The sequence below is a fragment of the Macrobrachium nipponense genome, chromosome 7, assembly GCF_015104395.2.
Source record: "Macrobrachium nipponense isolate FS-2020 chromosome 7, ASM1510439v2, whole genome shotgun sequence".
NCBI classification, from domain to species: domain Eukaryota; kingdom Metazoa; phylum Arthropoda; class Malacostraca; order Decapoda; family Palaemonidae; genus Macrobrachium; species Macrobrachium nipponense.
Genome location: NC_061109.1, coordinates 104467177 through 104485605, shown reverse-complemented (window position 1 = coordinate 104485605; position 18429 = coordinate 104467177). Strand labels below are relative to the sequence as shown.

General features: G+C 36.7%; 1 long non-coding RNA gene across 1 annotated transcript in view; it reads right to left on the bottom strand.

Moving 5' to 3' along the window:
• The window catches only part of LOC135217423 (uncharacterized), a 625282-nt gene that overhangs the window by 420697 nt on the left and 186156 nt on the right, over positions 1-18429 (bottom strand). The window lies entirely within an intron of this gene.

The window sequence follows — 18429 nt, the reverse complement described above, 5'->3', positions numbered from 1 at the left end:
AAATACACAAAGCATAAAAAAGAAGGAATTAACAAGTATCGTGTTCAATTACCAACATATTCTGAGGTAAAGAAGATAGGGTTACAATTGCTGTGAACTGTTGTACAGGAACCCTATTGCTCATCCACTCCTTATGATTTATCATTTCAATATGCAAATATGACATGAACATGAACATTTTATTAGTGAAAAGTGGGTTCTTATTATTCACCGAATCAATCAGTTAGCATTTTCAAAAGCGATTAAAAAATGGTTTGCATCTTTTAGATTGCAACCATCAATGCTGAAATGCGAGGGAAAGTAAAGAAACATCGTGTGATTCAGTTTATTCGCCCCAATATTCTTCTATATAAAATAGTTATTAGTTCATTATTTTCTTGATGAAACAAATGCAAAAATGATGCTTCACCCAGAGATTACATAAGGACCCTCCGCGACGATTTTTGAGCTGGCGGCCCAAATCTCCGAAATCAATTTACTAGATAGACGTTTTAATTGCCCTACCACGTCATACATCACTCAAGGGTGATGCAGGTTGTCCACTAACCTTTATGAATGACGGTACCTTACACGCAGCCCAATTAAGTACACTGATGAAAAACAGAAGTACAATAAGAAACGTCTACGCGTAATGGAATATATTAAACAATGAGAAGCAATGAGAGAGAGAGAGAGAGAGAGAGAGAGAGAGAGAGAGAGAGAGAGAGAGAGAGAGCGTTTTGCTGTGTGTGAATATAGCCTTCTTCGATCCATTTAAACTAGATTGTCAATTGGTAATATCATTTAACATAAATAAAAGAATAAGTGTACAAACATAATAATAATATTCCACATTAAAGTGAAAGAAAAAGTCCTATTTGGAAGTGACAGGTCACTTTTCGTAGGTTTCATTCAGGATAAATGAAATTTATACAAAACCTCACAAAAAGTATAAGGCATAGGCAGTGGTGGACATAGATATCTTTGATTAGGGAGGGTGGGGTTATTATGTAACACGTACACACACAAGGTACATATATATCAATAATGTATGCACACATACGTACATTACCTAAGCAAATTTTTCTGCTACTAATATTAATTTAATGAAAGGAAACAGTGTTCCATTATTCATATGATGGTGGGGAGGACGTGACCATTGCCCCCACCGCCTCCCCCCTTTAAATCCGCCACTGGATGTATATTAAATCTCAAAAAGACGAATGCTGGAGAATTGAGGATTGTCTCAGTGTATCAATAAATCAAGTACAATCCAGTAATTATATTATTAAAAAAAGGACATTTCACGTATGATAAACTTAGAGATAAAATGTGACATCCGCAAATAGGAAACAAACTAAAAGCGACTTCAGTAAAGAAAGCTAAAGCCAGCTAAGTAGAATGAAAGGGCAAACACCCATAGTAAGAAGAGGTTCCTGAATAGAAATGGCATTTTATGATGAATAAGAGACACCTGACATTTCCCCTGGTGCTAAAAATGAGGTCATGTTATTTGCGTACCAGGAATAGCTGACACTGACGGTCAACTTGTCAAATAACTGACATTTTTAATGAAACAAAAAGTACTGGTAAGTCCGGGTCATTCCAGATGCTGACATTTCCTTTTCGACCGTCATGAATGAGAAGAAGAAGAGAAAAAAACATAATATCATGGTCTGGTGGTTCCATACAATGTTTAGGATACGTGATTAACATCATAATTTTGTGTTGAAAAGTAAGATATGCATAGGAAGTAATTGGAAAAAAGTAAAACTAAGCCACCGGACTAATATTAATTTTGTTATTAAAGTCTAAAATCAATACAAAGTGCAATACTAACATTTATAGGAAATAACTAAATCCTTCCCCTAAATATTTTGCACCCATTTCAACCACACTGAACTCTCTCTCTCTCTCTCCTCTCTCTCTCTCTCTTTCTCCTCTCTCTTCTCTCTCTCTCTCTCTCCTCTCTCTCTCTCTCTCTCTCTCTCTCTCTCTCTCTCTCTCACCCACTATATATATCGGAACTTTATGGCAGACAAGAAGCTAACTGCATCACAAATTAGACCTTACAATGACATACAATCTTGTAAACTTATTACATAGACAGTATAACCACATATGGTTAAATAAAGATAATTATTTTAATAGTATATAAATAAATAATAAATAAATACACAAATAAACAAACATTTATATATTTCATATATGTATATATCTATATAAATGTATATGGTTATTTATATTTGTTTTTATATATAATTTCTCATATATAAAAAGGAATATATAGATATATCTATATATATAGATATATATGTAATGTCTACATATATATATATATATATATATATATATATATATTATATATATATATATATATATATATATATATATATGTACAGGGTGGACATAGCATAGGGATGCCAGGTTCATTTCCAACTCCTGGTGAAAGCCGGAAGAGATGACTTTCACAACGCTCTCCCTCCGAGAGAGTTTCACAAACACAAGTGTAAAATATAGCTTGTTACTTCACTTTATATTTTTGACAACCACAATATTATGAACGGAAAGTCATTTAAAAATTATCTAAAGTTATTATCGTCATTTGATTAATGGCAAGATATTTAACAGAGATAAAACCAGACAAAAACAAGAAAAATAAGCCGTAAAAGATAAGAAAGCTGGTAAGAAAAATAACTACAGCAAGAAAAAAAGGTAATAAAAGTCAACCTAATGGGCCGTAGAGCATCAAAAGTTTCTCAGTGGTCCATTAATAATTTTTATATAACCATGACCGAGACGACCATTGCCAGATCTCCACAATCGAACATGTCTGCCGAGGAGGAACTACTGACAGACATTTTTTCTATCTATTAAATGCTAATTTGGCTCTACAACGTCCCCTACCCTCCTCACTCCACCGCATGCCCCTCAACCTGCCCAGCCCTTTCGGCAAAAAATAATCGAGCTAGCTATTTTTCAAAGATGACATATCTCTCATACCTGTCTCATAGCTGCAAAAATTGTCGAATAAAAATTGGCCGGCGGCAAAAAAGTGGCCCACATTGCAAAGTCTAATGTGACAGGAATTACCCATAAAAATTGCCCGTGCTCATTCAGGGCTGGCCATCCATCGGTAACCCGTTGGAAATTAGCAAAAGAGATGGTTTATCCCCGGCGTACTCAAAATTCCATGAATATCTCGCCCAAAAACACAGGTAAAACAAAAAAGGAGAGAGAGAGAGAGAGAGAGAGAGAGAGAGAGAGAGAGAGAGAGAGAGAGAAGCTTTCCAGGGGCTATTGGGACGTGGCCGCAAAATTCATGGGAGCTGCATTGGAAATCTTGGTCTGAACGAGTCATTTGGTTAATCAATCGGGTAAAAGATTAAAATGTTATGCAGAACAAGAATTTTAAAGTTTGATTTACGCTTATTAAAACGGAAACATGTTACTAATTACTTCCTTTTTTCTTAATACAAGGATTTAATGTTCAGTTAAAAAAAATCCCTTACCACCTCTCTGTTGATCCATTGTATAACCAGAGAAATAACCCATGGTTGGAATGAAGGAATAGAAACATGCAGATGCCTTTTCATCATTAAAAGCAACCAATGTGATAATTAATTCCCTCGAATTGTTCGGTTACTTTTACATAATTCTCACGATGAACATGAAATTCTGATCCCCACTGCCACAGGTAAAACCATCTTCCACACAGTGATTAACAGACCATATTAAAAAGTATAGTATTACGAGAGTATAAAAGTGTACTACAAATAAAAAAAACTATTTGATGTCGAGGACAAAAGCTACGCCAAAACGCTTACAAGTGCTATAACTATATTATAAGAGGTGTTTAGCCGAACGCTATAATATTATGTGATATAAACCACTGAGGTAAAAACTATGGAGATTACCGAGAGAAAACGAGCTCTAAACCTATCATTCAGCTTAGGTTTGACTCAGGTCAAATATGTAACACAAAGAAGCAGGTAGCTGTTCTAGGAGCTAAATTTACTTTATATCAAACTAGATCAGATACTGAGATTCTAACAAGAAAAATCCAGTCGTTTGTCGATGATTTTGAGTTCTCAAAAGAATTCCCAATGACTCTTCCTCCAGACCTTGACCCATGAATCCATGACAAAAAACTATTTTGCAAGGTATTTTGCAATGTTCTTTAATTTATTATCACTATATTGTTTTCCGAGATGCAGCATTGTCTAGAGTAGACCGTATAAACAAATCCTAACTACATGATCGGATTGGTAAAAACATACTTCTGCTTGGGAGACGGGAAAAATTTTAGCTACCGATCACAAGGTTTCAAACAGCTAGATAGCAGATTAGAAACACATTTTACCTATATTATCACTCTCAGGTATATACATAAACACCCACATATTATGTGAGTGTGTGTGCCGATGTGTTTGTATACATATACATATAATATAGTATATATATATATTATATATATTATATATTAGATAAAAAGAGAGAGAGAGAGAGAGAGAGAGAGAGAGAGAGAAGAGAGAGAGAGAGAGAGAAGCTATACATATCCATGCACATTAAAGAAATGGAGTAGGGGGAAGGGAATTCAGTCAATAAACTAAATCATCTAGAATGAGAAGCTTTCAAGATTTATTGCCCCGTAATGGAGGGGAAAATATAATCCGATTTTGAGCGCCAAATAATGCAAATCAACTCTTGTTTGCATTTAATATAAATGCTAATTACATCACGCGTCGGACGTTCCTCCTAAGCGCACGACGAGTGTCATAGAAAATGACACGGAAGGGATTCGCTTATAAAAGGAAAATATAATCCACGGGGGATGAAGGCTTCCATCCTATCATAGGTTCCTCCATAAAATTATCGAGGCACTGAGCGCCACTGGAAGGATGAAACCATTTGAACAAAATTGCGGCTCCGAAAAGATTACACGTTACTGATTGACTAACTTAAGAGAGAGAGAGAGAGAGAGAGAGAGAGAGAGAGAGAGAGAGAGAGAGAGGTAATTCCACCTATTACGGAAGGATCCGCAGGTGCACCAGTGTTATGACTATACATCTAAACGCAACGTATCCGTTTTCACGTGCGTGTGTATAAGTATGTGCATAAATGAGCTATATATTTGACCGAAATCTCGCCGCTATCTACAAAACCGGTTGGTACGACTTGTTCGTCTAGTTTTTCCGAAGGCCCGCTGTCATGCTCTCCAATCAGTGGTATCTATTAAAGAGTAATTTCTTCATTCGGAAAATTCTTCCCTGCCACCGGGAGTTCCTATAAATAAGCATGAGAGAGAGAGCAAGAGAGAGAGAGAGAGAGAGAGAGAGAGAGAGAGAGAGAGAGAGAGATTACGGAAGACTGGCTATTATGTGAAGGCTCCCGTGAATCGTAGAATAATAATAAAGGTAAAAATGGCTCCCCCCACTGCCAAGACTATTCCAAGAGGAAACACGTTGCAAGAAAGACACACGAGAGGCGGGTGGAGGGGAGGGGGCGGGGGGAAGCCCCAAAACAGGAATACACACACGCGCGCCTTTAGAGTGTTTGTGCGAGAACATAAACATGTCTAGCAGTCAAACGCATCGTGATCTAATAGCTAATTACCTGTCATTTTTTCCTGCTTTTTATCCGTGTAGTCAAAACGCTGATAATATTTACGATATAATAACTCTGGTCTCGAGAGAAGACAAGGTTATTATACATTAACTCCTCGTCTCTCTTCCGCCACATAAAAAAGAGCACAAGAAAAATGAAAGGAAAAAATCCAGGGATATTAAAATAAACAACCGTATTCTTCCAAAACCCTCTAATTTATCATCTTCCTCTCTCGCTACCACTTGTACCTACCCTACGTCATTCGCCTCCCGCCTCCTCCTACTTGATACACACCCTCCCTCTCTCCCCTCCCCTCCCCCCACTGATATTAGCGGCGGCTATTTAGGGTAATCTCCGCTGAAGCATCATCATTATCGTCATCCTCTTCCTTTTCATTTTTCCCATCTCTCCCTTTTTTCTCTCCCCCTTTTTTCCCTTCTCCCTCTCTCACTTCAACATTCTTTCTCACCCAGGTAATCGTTCTTCCAGTTTCACTCTTTCACCTGATGCTGCGCTGTTCATCAGACCTTTTATCTCGTTTCTTCCTACATGTCTTTACAACCCTCAGAATGCGAATGAAGAATAGGTAAAGAATCAGAAGAAAAATGAGAGGGGAAAGGAAGGAGAGGAGGAGGAGGAGGAGGAGGAGAGATGACGAAGGGTCGGAGGACAGAATCCTACCTATAGGACTGTCTGCTGGGCGCCTGGACCAGATGCGGCTCCTTCGAGCCAGGCGGCGTGGCAGCCTCCCACGCTACTGCCACCTTCATTATTATGCCGTGGCTCAATGTAACGCGCGCCACCCCTCATTATACCTCATAATGCGTTTAGGGTGCGTCACTGCGAGGTGTACATCACTATCATAGCCCATTAACGTACTTAGAGTGATAAAAAAAAAAGCGCATCACCCCTTAGAGCATCGTTGCACTTAACGTCAAACTTATCACGTGTTTATTATAAGTAACGGGGGCAATCATGACTCCCTCTAACAGGTATTTACGTATCCTTTAAAATAAATATCGCCAAGACTTGTTTGCCTGTAGTTATTATCATTAACGCTGGTTTACTGTTAATTGAATGTGTTCATGACCAAGGTTATTATAATATATCCAGCCGCTATTAATATGATATTCCAAAAACAAACCCACCAAAAATGAGCAAGCAGGTTAAAATCTGCAGCAAGCACACGAACTCACGCAAGCCCATTGTGTTGCGAATACTGAAATGTGACGTCTACAAAAAGTGAACTAGATACGTGAAGTGGTTTCCAATCAGCCTACAAATGAAGTTACCAGGGATCTTTTCCAGTCTTGCGCGAGAAGCAATTCATCTGCAAATCATAAACAAGGCTCGGTTTCGTTGAAATCAGTGAAGAAATTTTGCTGTACTGAACTCCAAGTGTATGTTATATGTAAAAAGCTATTTACAGTATGGACAAAACGTCAGTGACACTGTTTTTAGTAGATCATATTATATTCAAGATGATAATGAAATAATTGCCGATTTTCACTGTGCATAACCTGGATATAAGATACACTATTCTTCAGAGAAGGCATAATACCACCCTAAAAGAACATCTATAAAAATGCGAAAAATGGCAAGGAGAAACAATCGATTTCCTCATAGAAATGAAAAGATATTCATATCAACTAAGAAATCAACGAGATGCACGACAAAGAACTCCAGAAGGCGACCACCACACCATTCTTGAGCTTAAAGAGAACATCTCGCACAGCAGCAGCAGCAGCAGCAGCAGCAGCAGAAGAGGGGAAAAGCTCAGTGATAGTGAGAGCTTTCACCATCGCAACCAGTCTCATTGTCTAAATCGTTTTCTGGCATTGAATATTCGACAAGCACAGATTTCTCTTCTGGAAATAATACAGTGGAAAACATAAAACAAAATCTTGACTTATCAACAATTTTATTTATTAAATCTACTTTCGGCAAAAAGATTTTTCTTTTGGGAGAGACAGAGATGTATCTTAAAAAAAAAACGACTGAGAAGGGCACAAAAAGCTGAGGTACTCTGAAGAAATGCCGGAGGTTAAGATAATGGTAAATGAAATGGGACCAACGTATTAACGTTCGAGTAAAATATCTTTAAAAAAACGGCCAACCTCTCAACCGTTAAACGAAAAAAAGAAAAAGGGTTGAATAACTTTGGGTAAGCCAAGAAAATAAATATAAGAAGTGAAATAACACCCGAAAAATTAAAACAGACGTAAAAAAAAAAAATTAAAATACTGGTAGGTATACACTTACCATATTACATGAAAATAAAAAATCAGTCAGATAAACGAAAGACGCAATGGCACGAAAAAAAAAAAACAACTCCGCAGGAATAATTCATAAGAATGAGAGAGAGAGAGAGAGAGAGAGAGAGAGAGAGAGAGAGAGAGAGAGAGAGAGACGCAGCAAATTAGAGAAAAGGTCCATGGAAATTGATTTTCATTTCGGTTGTCTCCCGACTCAAAGCGGCTGTAAAGGATACGCTCAGAGCTCATAAACATTACTCACGCCGTAATGACGTCATTAAACCTCCAAAACACAATATGCTCTAACAATCACTCGGCTCATAATACTGCACCACGGCTCAGACTACAACGCCCAGAACATCATTACAAAGAGTGATACAACCACTTAACAACCTAACCCATGATGATTTCCCATGCAAAGCCTCATGTGCCCATTCCCTTAATGCCCGTCGATCCCGCTTGGCTTCTCTCTCTCTCTCTCTCTCTTTCTCTCTCTCTCTCTCACCAATTACCTTATTCTTTTCTTACTACCTTTTTCCGAAGATTGCTTATTTTTCTCTTTATATAGTATATCTATATCATGCAGGATCATCAAAAACGTTAAATGGAATCTCTCTCTCTCTCTCTCTCTCTCTCTTTTTCGACACCTCTCTCTGAAAATTACTTATCGTTTTTTATAATATATGATACATATCATTTACGTTCATCAAAAATGTTGAGAGGAACCTCTCTCTCTCTCTCTCTCTCTCTCTCTCATTTGCCTTCGGTGAGCCAAGACATTTTCACAATGATGAGGACCTGAGAAGGAGAAATGACAACGCCATATATTATTCAATGCTTTCATGAATTTAGACGAGGTGAGACACAGATGTTTTTAGGTCCGTCGCACTATGATATATTAACAGCGAGACGCAAAACGTGCCGTTTTTCTCCTGCAACGTCTATATGCTGTCTCAGGGATAATGGCTCCATCGACACTGATTGACACATGTTTCTAGCGTCGGCTGAGCAAGGCTTTTTATCCGGACAGTGGAATGCATTAATTTCTCTATCTTTATCTTCAAGCTCACAGGTCATTCATTCACTGCGGTTTTTTAGATACACGCACTAAGGTAGCAGGAATTAATGTTCGATAAATATACTCAACACATACTGTGGCAAATGCTGAATATCCGTCACGAATATAAGATTATTGGAATACTGCAAATGCCCTCCGTGTTTTTTGCCTATCGCAGAGATTACAAAGATTGTGTGCAAGTCATCACCAAAACGTTTTAATCTAAAAACATTTAAGACGGATAATATGCAATACATACAATCATCAATAATGAAGGAAAATACATCCGCTTTGATATCTAATCATTGCCTGATCAAAACCAGTAATTTAAATGAAGACAGCTATAACGGTTATCCATATAAGTCTGGTATACACTTACTTAAACTCAGCAAAAAGAGAGAGAGAGAGAGAGTGAGAGAGAGAGAGAGAGTGAGAGAGAGAGAGAGAGAGAGAGAGAGAGGAAATTTCCCTTTACATGCCGCCGTGACTGAGAGGACAATAATTAGTGCCATGAAATGTTGATGGAGACTTTAATGGCTGAGCAAACACAACAGCTATAATTCAACAATTCGGGGAGTCGCTCACCTGCCACTCTGCTTAACCTAGACGTTTAAAAAGCCGCGTCTCTCAATGACGGCAGAACAATGGCAGGGAGGGCAGAACAATCATGGGGTCTGACAGGGCGTCATGATTAATTCATGGGCACAACACAGGCGCGGAAATATGAATAGAACAGACTGCAAGACGACAGGTCCCGTGAAAGTGGTCACAGAGAAAAGCAGTCTGTTTCTTTCAGGATGATCAATGTCTTTCTATCAACGCCATCTGTTGGGATTTCTCCCTCAAGCCCACAAAATATAGCCGCTGATCCGAAAGGCGAAGAAAGCTTTGCTAAGGCGTTCATTGCCACGAATTGCTCACGAGGATTACTTATTTCTATTAATATTATCATTACTACAGACGTCCCAACCACTATTATTATTACTTACTATGATTAATGCTAGGTTACATCCTAGGTTAGATCCCTGGGTGCGGCAGAAATCTATTTCTTACTACTACTACTACTACTACTACTACTACTACTACTACTACTAATTACTATTACTAATACTACTACTACTACTACTACTAACTAACAATAATAATAATAATAATAATAATAATATAGTTGGATGTATATAAATACAGAATGCTGGTGCAACAGAAAAGGTACGAAACAAAACTAGAATAAATTGAACAGACACACTCATAACATTAAAAACGGTAATATGAAAATAATGACAAATATGTTGTATAGATAAAATGATAGTTGTTCAAAAGAATTCATAGCAAGCCAGATAGTAAAGAAGCTATGGCATATAAGACAACAGCTCATGAAAGGCAAATGTAAAATATTTGTTACTGATGAGAAAATTATGATAATGATACCTGTGGTTGTAATAATAAATAATTAAGAGACAAACATAAAAATAAGGAAAAACTATTATCCAATTTACGTTCTAACCACTGGACATGAGAGCCTGTCATTTCCTTTTATTTATAACAAATAAGCTATTCTGATTTTTATTTCAAGGTGTATGAACCATATTATTTAAACCGTATCAAACCATTCATGTGCCAATTAAATATGAAGACATATTGTTACACTAAAGCTAAAAAAACTCGAAGCGACAAAAGAAAAACACTTGCATTCCTCCTTGACATAGTGATTCACCAGTGTTTTAATTCTTCACTTAAAGAAAACGAGCCACTGCCGAAATGTTGCACTGAGGTAAACCTGGGAACCTATTATCAGATCAACAAAGGGCTGCTGGCAATCAGTACACAAAAATAAGGGACTTGACGCATATCGTTTTCTTTTTTTTTTCCAGTCTCATTAATTTACTTCATCTCCATTAAGATGAGGAACACGAAAATTTTCAAAGCATATAAGAAAGTACAATAAAGCAAGGTCACTTTGTGCAAAGCTCAATTTTGTTGATAGTTCTCGAAAGCATAATGTATGCGATTATAAAAGCCTAGGCAGATTTCGTCGTGGTTATTTCCTGTTCCACCATGATTATTGATATAGTAAGTAGTACTTCAACAAGATTTTCCGCTCTGAAAGTATTAGGTACCTTTCTTAACTTGATGGCAAAATGGACAGACCGTAAAAGAGCTTCGGTAACGATTAACGCTCAGAAAGAAAAATTATTTCTAACAAAAAAACATCAATAAATGGATATTGAATAACAGCGTTTTAGACATGAAATGAAAACCGTCTCTCTGTTATTATATTTCCAACTTCTTTATCATAATGATTAATCTACTTTTAAAAAAGTTAATATGCTTAACAACATTTAAAACAATTCCTCTAACATTTTGTTTTATTTACCTGTTAAATCACCTTCTTGAATTTTATCCAACTTATTTTTCCCGTTTTAACTCCCGTAGGATTATAAATCTAAAAACTGTGGGAATTTGTTGGCTTATCTTTGAAGAAGTAAATCTTCCATTTCAGTCGCAATTGGCTTTGTTGACTTAAAATCAGTATTATACTCGCAATTAACACGTAGTACAACATCACAAATTAGCATTTAAAAGAAAAACTGCTTCATTCAGAGTCTTACCTATCAAAGTTCAATATGATGGACAGTCGTGCATACATCAAGATCCCTACATTTAAACAAGTCTTGTTAAGATGTCAAGAGAAAGTGGTGCCGCTATAGGCAGGTATAATGATGAACTAAACACAATGAATTAGAAAAACATCTAGTGATAATCCCTGATGTATAATGTGCCTCAATGATGGTTGGGTATTAGGGTAATGAGTCAAGATTTAATTGTTTATGTGTGGAAGGGAAAAGGTCACAAAGAGGTTTGAAAAAATAAAGGCTTTATGGTGTAAGTACACGTTTTGTATGAGAGAGACAAGTAGCTAGATAGGAAAGTGTAACATGAAAACAAAAGCGAGAGTAGAAATACGATGGAGGGTGCAAGTTGGAGTAAAGTCTACGAGAGTGAATACAATCCAAGCAGATTGGAGTAATGAAAGTCACTGTAAACAGCAGGAAAACTGGTAGGAGCTATACAAAAAGTTGAAAGCAGAAGGCAGAAGTTGAAATGAATGAAAGGAGTATTAACTTCTCTTTATGAAATCAAATTTTAGATTTCTTTTAGTTTTTCTGGCCTGCGCGGTGAAAATGTTTATGATTCGGGAACCTGGCGTAGTGTTGGAAGAAAATGTACCCGACATCCATGGAGAACAAAACTGCGCTGAGATATGGGAAGATTAGCATAGCATATGCAATAATAACTGACGCACTACTGAAAAAACTTTCGGGAGAGCAATGAAATTGTAAACATTTCTATACAAACGAATTTCGACTCTAACTCTGAAGTCTCAGGACCAACTTTGCTCTAAATGCTGACCTTTTTCGGAATAAAGTACTCTTATGGAAATGGGCCTCTGAAGAGAAAATATGAACACTTACGTGCCTGATATTTATATTTCCCGATGGTTGACCACAGTGCACCGACAGGCATCCCGATCTCAAATAAGTATCAATATATAATGCTGCGATATTCAACATTTTATTCCAATCATATAACATCAAACTTCATTCTCAAGTTTAAATCCTTGTATATATGCATGATACGATCAGAACAAACCAAACAGCTACGAGCAGGTGCGGTGCATCACAAATCTCGAGATCCCAAGAAAATGTTGACTAAACGCCCGCGCTCCCAAGCAGAGTCTGATACTTAGAAAAGCATCTCGCGTATCTCTTTAAAACGTTAAGAAGAATTACGTAAACATAAAACAGATGCCTCTTAATCATTTCTTGAAAAGGTAAAATGGACTCTCCTTAAGAAAACAGTTGGCAACGCTTAATAAAGTAAAAAATGGAGACACTTACTCTTGGTCACTTTTTCTGCAGTGAAATCTGGGAGGCGGAAGTGTCAAGATGAATGATTAAGCGGAGACACATTTCGAGAAAAGGGAGCGAAACCCCCTGAGAAAATTGTTGCCCGAGGAACAAAAACAAAAAAGACCGTTCAGTTCCCACGTGAATGCCATATGGAGAGAGAGAGAGAGAGAGAGAGAGAGAGAGAGAGATTAAAAATAATACGGATACGCCGGAAGAGTACAGTAAGGAGATGAAAAGGGTCTTGTGAGATGTGAGAATAAGGAAAAGGAAGACACGAGGGAGAGAGGATGGGATGGGAGGGAGGCCGCCGGATAAAGTGGAAGAAAAGAGGGAATCGCAGACTGAAAAGGTCGAGAGAGAGAGAGAGAGAGAGAGAGAGAGAGAGAGAGAGAGAGAGAGAGAGAGAGATTTTCTGAAAAGAAACACTAAAGAGTGATGTAAACAAAACTAAATGAAAGACAAGGTGACTCGAAAACACGAAGACAATTAAAAAGATGGGAAATGAATAAGATCAAAGGAAAAACGATCCAAGTCGAAAGCGAAAACAGGAAGAAGGAAGAACTATCCCTCTCTCCATAAAAAAAAAAGGAAGCCAGGAAGCACAAGAACCGGTACCATCCCTCCTATCTTAGCGCACCTAAAACGAATGATACTTAAATATATGTTTGGAATGTATAATTGGAGAGTAAAATGTCGCTGGCTGCTTAACCCCCGCCCCCACCCGCCCAAATCTCCCTTCTATTTTTTACACGAAGGTAAAGAGGGGTGGGATGGAAGTCGCCATTCATCAAAAGGAATGACGTGTGAGGAATGAAAAGTTTATAAAAGATAGAGAATCGAGGGAAGGGGGAGAGAGAGAGAGAGAGAGAGCGGACGGGGAACAGGGCGCAGCACCTCCGTCCACGGTTGAGATCGCGCCAACCTTTGCGGATCGAGCTGAGCAAGATTGAAATCACGTCAGCCTCTTGGAATCATACCAAGCAATATTAACTCGGAAACTCCCACACTCTTGAAAGACTGAATCTTAATGACAAGTTATTTCCTCGTAAATCTGTTTGTCATACATCAGAATTAATATATTCACCAGAAATGAGAAATAAAACATATATGTATATATATATATATATATATATATATATATATATCTATTATATATACATATATACATATATATATATATATATAGATATATAAAAATATATATATAAAATGGATGTGTGTAAATATGTATGTACGTATGTATGTATGTGCCGCATAAATTTTTAAACGCATAGAGCAATTCCAACCAAACTTGGTATACATATGACTTATCATCTGGAAAAGAAAACTACGGGGTAAGACGTCACTGGCACCGAGGGGTGTGTGGGAAGGGGGTGGGAAAGGGGTGAAACGTAAAAATAACTGAAAACAACAGATATTAAGTGTCTAATCCATAGTTTGTGAGGTCGCTGAGATGAATAGTGACACTCCCAATGGCTTACAAGTCCAAGTTCACCCCCAATAGGAATGGGGGTGAGAAGCGGTGAAAATATGTCAAAAAGGCTGAGCAATGTAACTGAAGCAATTATATTAAAGAAGGAGAGAGTGAGAGAGAAAATAGTAAGGAGGGAGAGAAAGTGAGAGAGACAGTAGAGGGTGCTTGAGAGAGAGAGAGAGAGAGAGAGAGAGAGAGAGAGAGAGAGAGAGAGAGTGAGTCATTCAGAGTCTTCTCACGCAGCGTCGGGTTGGTCAGCTAATATGTATATATATATATTTATATATATATATTATATATATATATATAGTATATATATAATAGTATATATAGATATATATTTATATATATATATATATATTATATATATATTATATATATTTATATATATATATATATATATATATATATATATATATAATATATATAGTATTACATATATATTATATCACTAAATATATATATTGCCATTTACATTAAGCAAGAAAAAGTATTTGACTTTCAACCTATGGTACGCAAAAACATTAGAAAGTTAGTCAAGTGTAGTGTGATGTACAGAAGTAAAACTAGCTCACTTTCATAACAGTACCTGTGCTTCCTGCATCAAATCTACTCCAAATGGAGGAAACAGCAAAACAAAAAATACAACTGGCGCCGCTGATTAAAATATCAAAGACACTATTAAATGCAGGATCATCGAAAAATTATTCCGTGTTTTGAATATTTCACCAGCCTCTTTGATATTTTAAATGAATAGTTCAGAGACGGAGAACTTTTTTTTTTCTTTGTCTTCATCTTTCTAGAGAAAAAGTTCTCCGTCGAGGGTGACTCTTCAGATCTTATCTGAGCAGCGAAAGGAGCTCGCAATGAAGCTTCATATCAAAAGCCTGACGATGTTCTGTATCTGATATAAAATCAAATAGGCTTTCAGTTGAATGTATATCTTAGTTCCGGAAATGACGATTTTAAAGTTCCATCTTTATGTGGCTTGAGCTACTGTTGCCATCTATCAAGATTATGGTTTAATACAGGGCTATTCCTGTTGATTCATGTTGGGTCTTCGCTGAATGCTCAACCTTTTCCTAAATCATTTCCATGACAAGGAAAAGCTATTCGGAAACTTGATCAACAATCTAGAAATTTTCCGAGAATACAAATATTCGTTGAATTTATAATAATTGTTGATACTTTGCGAGAAAGCTCCCTAGATTTAGCACGACTCTTGGCCAGGAGCGGTTACGGTGAACATGAGGACAGTGCAAATTAAGTTTTTTTCTGATAATCAGTGATAATGAGTTTTATAAGACGTATCCTTAAGATGAATAGCTTAAGTACACCGCTACAAGATACATCTGCAGTCCTAACAAGTCATGAATTAAATAAAAAACAATGACTATGAGAAAATTATGAGAACGCAGATTTAATCAAATACGTATACGTTTCTTAAAACGTCCACCCACGTGGATGTTTTAACAAACTGGAGAGCACTGATAACATCCCGTTAACACTTCTTATCCGTTCCTAAATCCCCGTACGTGACAGATGTTACGAGGAGATCATAAGCATTCTGGTTCATGTTAGAAAATACATATATTCTCCCATATTTTGGTCACCATTAAATTATTTATTGCACGGTAACAGCCATGAGAAGCAATCTCATAACCTTCCAGATAAGCTTTCTTCATTTATCAAGGCATGAAGCTGGGTTTTCCAGTCTCTTTTTTCAAGCCTCACAGCGAGACAGGAAGTCTGGGCCATTCGAAGGGCCTTTTAACCACTTTTCTAAAAAAAACAAACAAATAAATAAATAAATAAAAATAGAATAAAAGAAAACTAAAAATAAGTGAATAAAAACCTCTATTACATTTCAAGGCATTATCATCTCTTTATTAAGAATTATTAGATGTTGAATACTTATTAGATCTCATTATCTCGCAATATGAGGAATTGGATGAGAATACTAAAGACCTTTTATGAATGCCCACGACTGTTTCTTTTTCTATGAAATTTCCTTAACCATCCTCGATATCAAGACAGATTTACTCATGACATCTAGAGGGCACAATAGGTAAAGAGAAATTAGCTATAGGGATACTCCTGCCAAGGTGTATTTTGATATAAATGCACAACGTGCATTTTACTTAACTTCTAAATAGTTTAATCTAGACAAAATACTTCTTGCGGTTTCGACCCTAATGATATTCTCTCGAGATTAAGATTAAAATCTAAACTTTTTTTGCTGCTCCTCTCTATCTGAATTGTTCTGTCGACTTATCAAACTTTCTAGATATCTTGCTAATTTACAAAAAGGCATACCAGTGGACCAATGTCGGTTCAGGAATGCTGAGAATGAGAAATAGCCTTCACTGGTAGAGCTGGATCTGTTCCTTCTGATTAGCTAAAGTAATTGACAGTTGTTTTGCTAGGACGTTGGAATTTGGAATCCGATAACCTAAGATCTCCAGTGGCTGTGAGCTACCTGAAAGCAGTACAAAATTATATGTTTCACCTTTCAGTAACACCACAGGCTCATAAGATAAAAAAAAAGGAATAATTAATCATTTGACAGCACAGTTTCAATGAACAAAGTTACGGTTGCAGCATACCATTATGATAGTTTGCCCCAAGTTTGTTGGTTATGAATTTCACATGAGGAAAGTCACCTTACCCCCTGCCATAATGTATCTAATGCTGACATGGTGGGGCAAAATCACTGTACAGCCTCATTTTCTCTTCTGAGAACTTTTTATCGCCATAACCATCAATCTCTCTCTCTCTCTCTCTCTCTCTCTCTCTCTCTCTCTCTCTCTCTTAAAATTTGTTTTGCATTTGCATTCATTCCCATCTGTCTCTTATCCCCCTCCCATCACCCTTCTTTCCCATAATCATCCACCCACGAAACCTCCCCCAGCAGGGACTTCAGCCCAACCAGGCATCACCCTTTAAATGGTATCATCTTGCATATTAATAACCGTTTCCTCGGAGGCCCATCGTCATCTTTCTCTTAACCCCATAAAAAGAGAAAGAAAAAAAAAATAAGGGTCCCGGCACAACCAACCTCCATCTCCCTTTTTTGTGGTTGGAGAAACTGGTTTTTTCAATGTGCTTTCACTAAGTGATTCTAATTGTTTTCTTTCTGAGTATTTTGGATAACTACGGTGAAGGCCTGGTCAGGTTGCACTATAAAGTAAATAAGTTTACAAAACATTCGCAGTTTTATACTGTACATTTAAATATGACTACCATGAACTGTACTAATTACTGTATAGATAATATTAAGGAGAGAATCTCTTAATATCACAATCCATAGTATATATGTATGTGTGTGTAGGTGATATATATACTATTAGTATACATATATATATATATGCTATGATATATATACATATATATACGTATATTTCTATGTATATATATATATATATATATATAGTATATATCTATATGTATACATATATAACACGTCAATAATACAAATCTAAAAGCCTGAAAGTCAACTCTGAAATTTGTAAATACGAGGGTTCTCTAATCTCCTGTGCTGGAGACATTGTGTTTCTAATTAACATTCACGGCATGCGTGTTTCTCTCTCTCTCTCTCTCTCTCTCTCTCTCTCTCTCTATCTCTCTCTCGTCTCTCTCTCTCTCTCATCTCTCTCTCTTCTCTCTCCTCTCTCTTTTTTTTTAGTGCTTAACCGACCATTATTCATGAGTGTGTGAATGCTATCATCGCTGGGAGTGAGAGATAAAATTACTTTTTTTTTTACTCGAGCCGTACCTTTTAAATTGTCATGGCTTTCTAAAACAACAACAATAATAATGATAAAACAATAACAAGCAATCGGGTCAGCAACATCAACAAAAGAGTAGTAATAACAAAAATAACAACAACTAATCATATACTCAGTTTGGCTACAACACTGACATATCATTGAACACACAGTATAGACTTACGGAACTAACCTTACAAGCTTGCACGTGTGAAAAATGTGGAACAGTTACATACATACATACATACATACATACAAACACACACACACATACACACACACACACACATATATATATATATATATATATATATATATATATATATATATATATATATATATATATATATCCAGATGAGAACATGCAGCATATAAAATA